Raw genomic sequence first — 9114 nt, forward strand, 5'->3', positions numbered from 1 at the left:
CCGCCACTGTGAACCTTGTCAGCTGCAGGGCTGGCAGTGGGTGGTACACCCCTGTGGCCAGGAGTCCTTCAGTGGATGGAGCTCCCAGCCACAGGGCAGGATTTGGTGACATATGTAAATTAATAGTATGATTAGAACAAGGTAAAAAGTTATTACAATTTTTTGGAACAATTTTGTAGCGTATTGCTTGTTTTATCAGGCCATTAATTGGTTGGATGTGTAGCTGGGTCACACCTTAAGGCACGATTGACTGGTTAATCACACCCTCATATTAACATGTAGAGGGGGCCTAAGGGACCAATCTGCAAAGAGACTTATGGAGATGCTTAACTTTTAGGTGCCTGACTCACTAATGCAATCTCCAGCCCAGAGCTAGGCATCAAGAATCCTGATACAGTGTATGGAGTTATTTCAGCACCTGAGAATGAGATACCAACAGGCATCTCCTTTCACCTTATGAAACACCACAGAGATTGAGGTCTGTTAGATGCCACTCCTCTCTGTAGTTCCACTGCCTTCCTTTGAACAGCAGGAAAGCCCCTTTCCCTAAAATCTAATTCACAGTCATGCATCATCTCCTAGAAGTAAGCATCAAACTCTTTCTTTCAAAAATTCAACAGGGTTAGCTCTCTTCTAAAACATGGCCAGAGGCAGAGAGGGCAGCTCCCACTCCTCGTTTTATATAACAGTTCATTTATTGTAATAAACAGTTAGGGTGTAAGAAAGGTGGGTTCGTTTCTCCTCTCCTTGAGATAGTTCAGATTCATATTTTCCCACCTGCCTGGAGATCACTCTAGCTACCAGCCCATTGACTATGCTTGGGGTAAGGTGAAAAAACTCCTAAGTCCTTCTTTCGAAATTGTTTTAGTTCGTGTTAAGTAATTAAAGTTTCATCAGTCAGAGAGAGAGAGAAAAAAAGTATGAATATGATTTTCTAGCACAGAGGTTAGGGCTCCCATGTGAAAAGGTGGTTCAAATCCTAGCTCCAGTGACTTTTCATCTTTTTTATTAAACAATCACTGTACAAAATGTATAAACCTGCCTTGGAGCAAAGAATGGATCTGAGGCTTCCTAATCTTAACTAATCTCTTGGTTAAAGAATAATGCTCGTATTTGTATGCTCACACTCTTGCTCTTTTTCTGTTCTAACAGTTATTTAATTATGCTGTGTCAGGTTGAGTACATGCTTCTCCATTTCACCCAGAACAGCCTGCAGCTTGATGGCTAGGGAACTCTCCTAGGAAGTGGAATTAGGCAGAGGAGGGAATGGACTGCATGCTCCCACATGTCAGCAGAGTTTTGTAATCACCTGAGCAGTAGCACCTCTCTCCTCTGACCACATTTTTGGGGGAGAGCCTGATGGTTAGGCATGCTGAGAAGAAGCCTAATTAACTTGCCTGGCTCTCGGGAGCTGGTCTAATTAAAGCACCTGCAGTATCTCATGTATTCAGCACCCTGTGCTTCCAAATGGTGGCAGTGGCATTTTCACTAAGCTCACTAAATGAACTTTAAAGCGCCCCGGCTGCCATTTGGAAGTGCAGGGACACTGAATACATGTGACGTTGAAGCTGCTGGAGTGTACTAATTAGCACATTCCAGCAGACTCAGTTTAATTGAGTCTGCTCCAATGCATGCTAATTAAGCAGCATCAGAGCATGCATCCAGCAGGTTTGGATCCTGATGGAACTTAGGTATGAAAGGGCATTGGGCTGCTCAGCTCTGTCAAGACTAAGGTACTTCTCAGCATTATGAGAAGCAAAATTTTAGGTACCTAGGGAACTTTAAGGTAAAAAAATAAGGTGCCTAGACATTTAAGGTTCTGTCAAATTTCTTTTTTGTTGTTATTTTATATCTGTCTAAATCCCTTTTTAGATGTCTACATCCATTATTGTACTTTTGCATGGAGTTTCTAGTATGCATACTTTAAACGTTTGTAAGGTATTCAGGTGCTGGCATGATAAGGGGCATGGATACATAAACAGGGAGCCTTAATTTCGATTAAATGAAGCAATTCAGATCCTACAATAACTGAAAGGAATGGACAAAAATAAAGTTAGTTAAATCATCTAGGGTAAGAAATTAAGTTTGATTCATTCATAGGAAAAGGTTGTGGATGTCAGAGGGTTAAATCTGATAACGATTCGATATGATTAATTGGACATCAACATACGAAAAGGAAAGTAGGACACAAGTAGGGAGTGCAGAGCACTTCCACAGCAGTTGTCAGACTATAAACAAAGCTAAGCATGTATAAAATGAAAACTTAACTGTGTACACATTATAATTGAAATAATCACAGCATTAAGTATAATTATCCCTAAGCCTAACAAAAAAGCAAAAAGCTAAAGATAGAGTAATGATTTTCATTCTGAGCCTTCCAATCCCAAACACTCATGAAAAAGTCATCTTCAGTAAAAGGTACTGTTAAATATCCATAGATTTAAGGATAAATTATAAAACTATTCTGGCACAATTCATTTGGACTAGTTGTATTCAGCAAAGCACCCATGAGACAGCATTAATTAAATTAATAAAAATATATCCTAACAATTTTTCCCAGTAAAATTAATATTTAAAAATATTCTCCTCTCAATTTGTGGTTCTTTCTGGAATGGCTCTGTTACATCCTCCATGCGCAAGAAGCAAAGTGATTCAGTTTGCACAGTTTAAAAGTACAAAAACAACAAAATAAGATAACTAAAAGGCCATATCACCAAAGTTGGCTGAACTACATTTAATGCAGGACACAACTGGCATAAGTAGTTGTCTTTAATTATCAACAAATATCTATATTATGGTAGCTTCCAAAAAACACAGTTGGCATTGGGGTCCCATCATGCTATACAAACACAGGAAAGAGATGATCCATGCCCAAAAACCTTAAACATTCTACACCTTGACCATGAGCCAATCAGGAATTAACATGGCCCACAACTAACCCATGTGCTGCTTTAAAGTTCTCCGTTTCAGGTAACTAAAGTAAAAAAAATATATATATCTATATCTATCTCTCTCCTATATATATATATATATATATGTATATGAATATTGGTGATTTCAGAGCAGAATATTCACGATTTTTTTGCCAGCTTCAAGCACTCAAATTGACATTTTGAAGTGATCATCTGTATACCACTTATGCATCTCCTATTAGGATGGCCCAAAGTCATTTCCATTTCTTCAACATAAATTTTATCAAGATTATTTCTATCTCTCTTCCTGATATGATTAAAGTCCTGGCTACAAAGATTTAGTAGAAAATACTCCAATGCTCAAGGGTTACCGGATCACATCTCATTTAATTCATACTGCTACCTTTATTGTACTCTTAATATCTTAATACTTTTACTATTAATTCTAAGTAACACACTCAGAACACAGTAGCCCCAAATTAATGATCCTTTTAAAACAATCACTCATTTCTGGCATGAGAATAGAGCAGTTCAGTTTTGGGCTTCCCACTACAAAAAGGATGTGGACACATTGGAGAGAGTGCAGAGGAAGGCAATGAAAATGGGGAAGGGGCTGGGTGGGTGGGAGGTGACTTATTAAGGAAAGGCTGAGGGAACTGGGCTTATTTAGTCTAGAGAAGAGGAGACTGAGAGGGGACCTAATATCAACCTTCAACTACCTGAAGGGGGGTTACAAAGAGGATGAAGCTAAACTGTTCTTGATGGTGGCAGATGACAGAACAAGGAGTAACAGTTTCAAGTTGCAAAATGGGAAGTTTAGGTTAGATATTAGGAAGAATTTCCTCACCAGGAGAGTAGTAAAACACTGGAACACGTTACCCAGAGAGGTGGTGAAATCTCCATCCCTGGAGTTTGTTTTATACCCGGTGATATAAAGCCTTATACTGGAATCATCTAGTTAGGGCTGGTCCTGCTTTCAGCAGGGGTTGGACTACATGACCTCCTGAGGTCTCTTCCAGCCCTAATTTTCTATGATTCTATGAATTGCTTCTGTTATTATAGTAATTTTGGGGGGAAGCTGTGGCAATTGATATGAAATTTCCGTAACTATGAACGGTAGTTCTGTCATGCTTTTCAGAAAGAGTACCTACCACTGTGCTCAAAGTAGAGCTGAATTTTCATGCAAATGAAGAAAAAATAAAGATTTGGATTATCAGCAGGGTTACTTCAAAACCTCCACTTTCCCTGCCAAGTTTAAGAATATGCAGCTCACACAAATGCATCTAGTTAAAATAAGCACCTAAAAAATAAAGCCTTAATCCTGTTACAGGAATTGTTTAACAGTCTATATTCTCAAAGTAAATCAAATCAAGTGGATAGTAATAGGATCACATTGTGCCTTATCCAGTCTTCTCTTGGACAAACTCCTATTAAAGAAAATGTAAGTTTGGGTGAGGCAGAAGGAATATAGAATTGGATAATCTAACTAGAATTGGGTTCTGATCACTGGGTATTCTCTGAATACAGACAGCAATAGTAGTTATGGTATAATCAGGACCATACACTACCTTCTCAAATCCAAAATAGGAGGAACAAAAGATATGTAAAAATTGAAGGAGACAGAAATTACATTTACTGCAGATAAAATATGGAAATAAATCTTGTTCTTACTAGATTGTTAAGGTCTTTGGAGGACCAGTTTAAATGTGTAACTCAGCACAGAAGAGTCTGCACACAAGGACTTGCCATTTTAAACCAATTACATTTTAATATTTAAGTAATGCTATTCTATAGTGCAAGAAACTCGGCTTGTGACACATGCACATAATCACACCCATAGATCAATGTGCAGAAACTGCCCGGTTTATAATTACATTAATGGAATCTCTTTACCCCTGAATAACTCCTCCTTCTCCAGTTACTTTTTTAGTAAGTTTTACAATTTAAAAGACTCTGAGTATCATGGTTTGTAGAGTAAGGTTTTCCCCCCTTCTTTTCCTTAATATAATATGTTTACTGGGTTTTCATTCCCAGTTAAGCCAACATCAAAAATTTCTGTTTTAGGCCTAAGCCTACGCCAAATAGACTCAATAGATATTTTCTTCATTAGGCTTTGAATCTAGCTCTTCATAAATGTGTGCAATAAATGGAAAGCTATTAGATTATTATTAGCTTGTTAATCCTTCCTCCTGTGTCTTCTTGATCTCCTAAGGAGGTACCATACTAAGGCACTTCCAATTTTTCTTCACAAAGAGCTTAATGAGTGTTTTCTCAATCCTAGCATTTTTTGTACTACTAATTCAAGGATGAATTCCAAATCAATTAAACTAAATCTATGGTAAGAAGAATACTGGTGTCAGAAGTGGACCGGCCAAGTTTGCTCTATGACACCAACCTTTGGGGTAGAGCGTTCACACTGGAGGATAGGCTGGTGATCCAGGCTTACCCTGATAGGCTTAGAAAGCAGGCAGATAAAAACCTGATGACATTCAATACAGATAAATGCAAGGTATTCCACTTCAGGGAACCCCCCCGCCCCCAACATCATGCTTATAGGCTCGGTACTGCTATGCTTGCTACACCACAGGCAAAAGGGACCTGGAGGTCATGACTGACCACAAGATGAACATGAGCCACCAATGCAATGTTGCAGCTGGTAAAACAAACAAAACTGTCTTGCATCCTTAGATGCTTCTCAAGCAATTCCGGAATGTCTTCCTCCTGCTGTACTCAGTCTTTGTAAGGCTGCATTTGGAGTACCGCATCCAATTCCGGGCTCTACAATTTAAGAAGGATGTGGAGAAACTTGAAAGAGTCCAAAGGGGAGCCACGCACATGATCAGAGGGCAAGAGAACAGGCCTTATGAAGAGAGGCTGAGAGCCATGGGACTCTTCTGCCTGGAAAAACAAAGGGTAAGGGGTGACCTGGTGGCAGGTTCTAAGTATATAAGGGGTATGCATCAGGATCTGAGGGAACACCTGTTCACCAGAGCACCCCAAGAGATGACAAGGTCCAATGGTCACAAACTCCTCCAAGACCGTTTTAGGCTGGACACAGAAAAAACTTCTTTACTGTCCGAGCCTTCAAGGCCTGGAATACACTCCCTCCAGAGGTGGTGCAAGCATCTACTCCAGACTCTTTTAAGAAATGTTTGGATGCTTATCTTGTTGAGATCCTTTGACCCTAGCTGATTTCCTGCCCCTGGGGCAGGGGGCTGAACTCGATGATCTTCCAAGGTCCGTTCCAGCCCTAATATCTATGAAATCTATGAAGACTACAAGTGATATGTAAAAACCATAATGTGTCAGGTTCTCTTTTCCTCTTTAGAATAGAAAAAAAATCACCCTATTCAATTCAGAATACTAGATTTCAAGCTTGGGTTACTTCAGAAGAGAAGCTGATAAAATAATATATTTAATGTAAATGAATTTAACTAAGTAACTAACCAATATGGTGTTTAGCATCTTAATGCGTTTCTATATTAGATGTCACTAATGGAATTTAAGGGGTTTAATTCTTTCCTGCTTAAAAGCTTTTATTTATAATAGGTTTGTTGGGTATTAATGTTGTAAATTTAAATTACAGTAATTAGGGAAGTTTGCTTTAATATCCCATGAGTTCTATTGCTGTTTTTAATACTGCAACTCCTCATCAAGGGCTTTTTCTTATGCAAGTACTATAGAATAAAAAAAGGATGTTGAATTTCTGCTTAGTGCCCCTTTTTTCATAAGTATTAGAGTATAGAATAAGGTGGGAAACTGGCTCTCCAAATCTACTGCACATCAATTAAATGCCAAAGAATGTTGCCTTTCCTGTAATTTGCATATTAAATAAGGCACAGAGAGACCCACTTCTAAACCTAGAGTGGAAGATTCAAAATCCTAAGCACTACAGTTGAAACAACTGAAGACCAAATGAATTGAACTATTTTCTAGTGAAGGATAGTGTCACCGCAGTGGCATCTGGATATATTCTCCCCTGGGAAATTATTTAAAAAATGTCAGACATTTGTTGTGATTTAATGGCAAATATGTGTATTCTTCAAAAATCTCTCCACAAGTCACTGAAAGGACATTACTGACACGAAGAATTCAGCATTGTCCACAGAGCAGAATGAATGACCAGATACTACAACAAGAGGCACAGTGTGAAATAGAGAATAGATTAGAGACAGTGCGTACACACGTAATAATTTTCTGGCAGTTAAATCACTTTTTAAAGTCAATTTAATTGTCAGAGTATACACATTCATGAGGAGCTGAGTCAAGTTAAATGTGGTGTGAGATAATACACGTCCGAGGTGCGTTATCTTGAGTCACATTATTTAAGTTGACTCTAAGACTTAAAGTATGTGGTGATGGCTGCCACAACATCAAGAAGCTGTACATGTGTACATTCCAACATGGCTTAAGTCAATTTAGTTAAGTCACCTTATATTAAGTCAATTTCATTCAGTAATTCCAGGAACACAGAATTCTTATAGCCATCCCGTCTTCAAATCAGACACTTATATAAGTCCACACCAATAATTTATTTTATTTTCCTGAATATTTAAATGTACAACATTCTACTTAATACAAATTAGAAATTATAATATAAATAAATGCTTTATCCCTCCCATCCCCTTCCTTTTCCCTTTTTTCAATTTCCTTTCTATGATGTGTTGTATTGAGTAGTCTTCTGTGTCTGGTAAAGTCTACATTTTTAAAATGTCTTTTGTTGCTCTGGAAAAGGACCATTACACAGGAGAGAGACTCATTACTCAAATGAAAGTCTCTGGCTAGATGCTAACATCTGTTGATGTACACAGACAAAAGGGAAACTGACCTTTCATGACTGAAACTTTCTCAACTAATCCTCAGTTAAGAGCAGCATTCTATTCCCTTTCTGGTTGTCTAAGGATGTATTGCAGAGATTATACTTAGATTGACCTAAGTAGAGTTTGGTCAATTTAAGTCCCAGTTTGTACATATGTTCAGGAAAGTTAGATCAGATAAAGAAGTGGCTAGCGTGATCTGTTGAGAAAAGTGTCATCAACAGAGTCTCAACTGAGAAGGTCGTCAAAATGCTAGTTTGGGCATTGATGCCTCCTCTTTCCTTGATCAGGTCTTCTCCATCCTTAGGTCTCAAGGGGGTTGGGTCCCTGAGTGCTAAGACCATTGCTGGCTTTGGTGGCACTGAAGAAACCATGCATATTGTGGGTGTCAGTGAGAAGTTAAATCTCCTTAGCCTTGTCTTCCCACCATTTGTTCATCCTTGTTCCTTATCTTCCATCAATGCTGGCCTCATGAAGGAACACCTTAACAGGCTTCAAGTCAGCCAGCCCTCACAGTTTAGACCCCAGGGTACTCAAGGAACTGGCTAGCATCATAGCTCTGCCCCTGGCACAGATGTTCGAGAATCCAGGTGCTCTGGTGAAGTGCCCGAAGATTGGAAGAAGGCCAATGGGGTGCCTATCTTCAAGAAAGGGAGGAAACTGGATCCAGCAAACTACAGGCCCATCAGCCTGACCTCCATCCCGGGGAAGGTCTTGGAAAAGATTATCAAAGAGACCATTCTTAACAGACTGGCTGATGGCAACATCCTGAGAGATAGTCAGCATGGGTTTGTTGCCAGTAGGTCTTGCTTGACCAATCTCATTTCCTTTTATGACTAGGTGACCTATCATCTGGACAAGGGAGAAGAGATTGACATCATATATCTTGACTTTAAAAAAATGTTCAATTTGGTATCCCATGATCACCTCTTGGCAAAACTGGCTAACTGCAGCCTTGGCCTCACCACGATCTGCTGGCTGGGGAACTGGCTCCATGGTCAGACCTAGAGAGTGGAAGTCAATCGTTGTGGTGTGCTATGACTAGTGGGGTCCCTCAAGGCTCTGTTCTAGGGCCTGTACTCTTTAACATCTTCATTAATGATGTTGACACTGGTGTCAGAAGCAGACTGGCCAAATTCACCAATGGCTCCAGACTCTAGGGTAAAGCATCCACATTTAAGGACAGGAGGGTGATCCAGGCAGACCTTGACAGGCCCAGGAAATGGCCGGATGAAAACCTGATGGTGCTTAACACCGAAAAATGCAAGGTTCTCCACTTTGGCAGGAAAAACCTGCTTAACCATCTTGTGGTCAGGCATGCTTATAGGCTCGGCAGTGCTACTTTGGCTAGCACTATGGACAAAAAGGACTTGGGGGTCATGACT

The sequence above is a fragment of the Crocodylus porosus genome, unplaced genomic scaffold (assembly GCF_001723895.1).
Source record: "Crocodylus porosus isolate Cpor-Errol unplaced genomic scaffold, CroPor_comp1, whole genome shotgun sequence".
Lineage (NCBI taxonomy): Eukaryota > Metazoa > Chordata > Crocodylia > Crocodylidae > Crocodylus > Crocodylus porosus.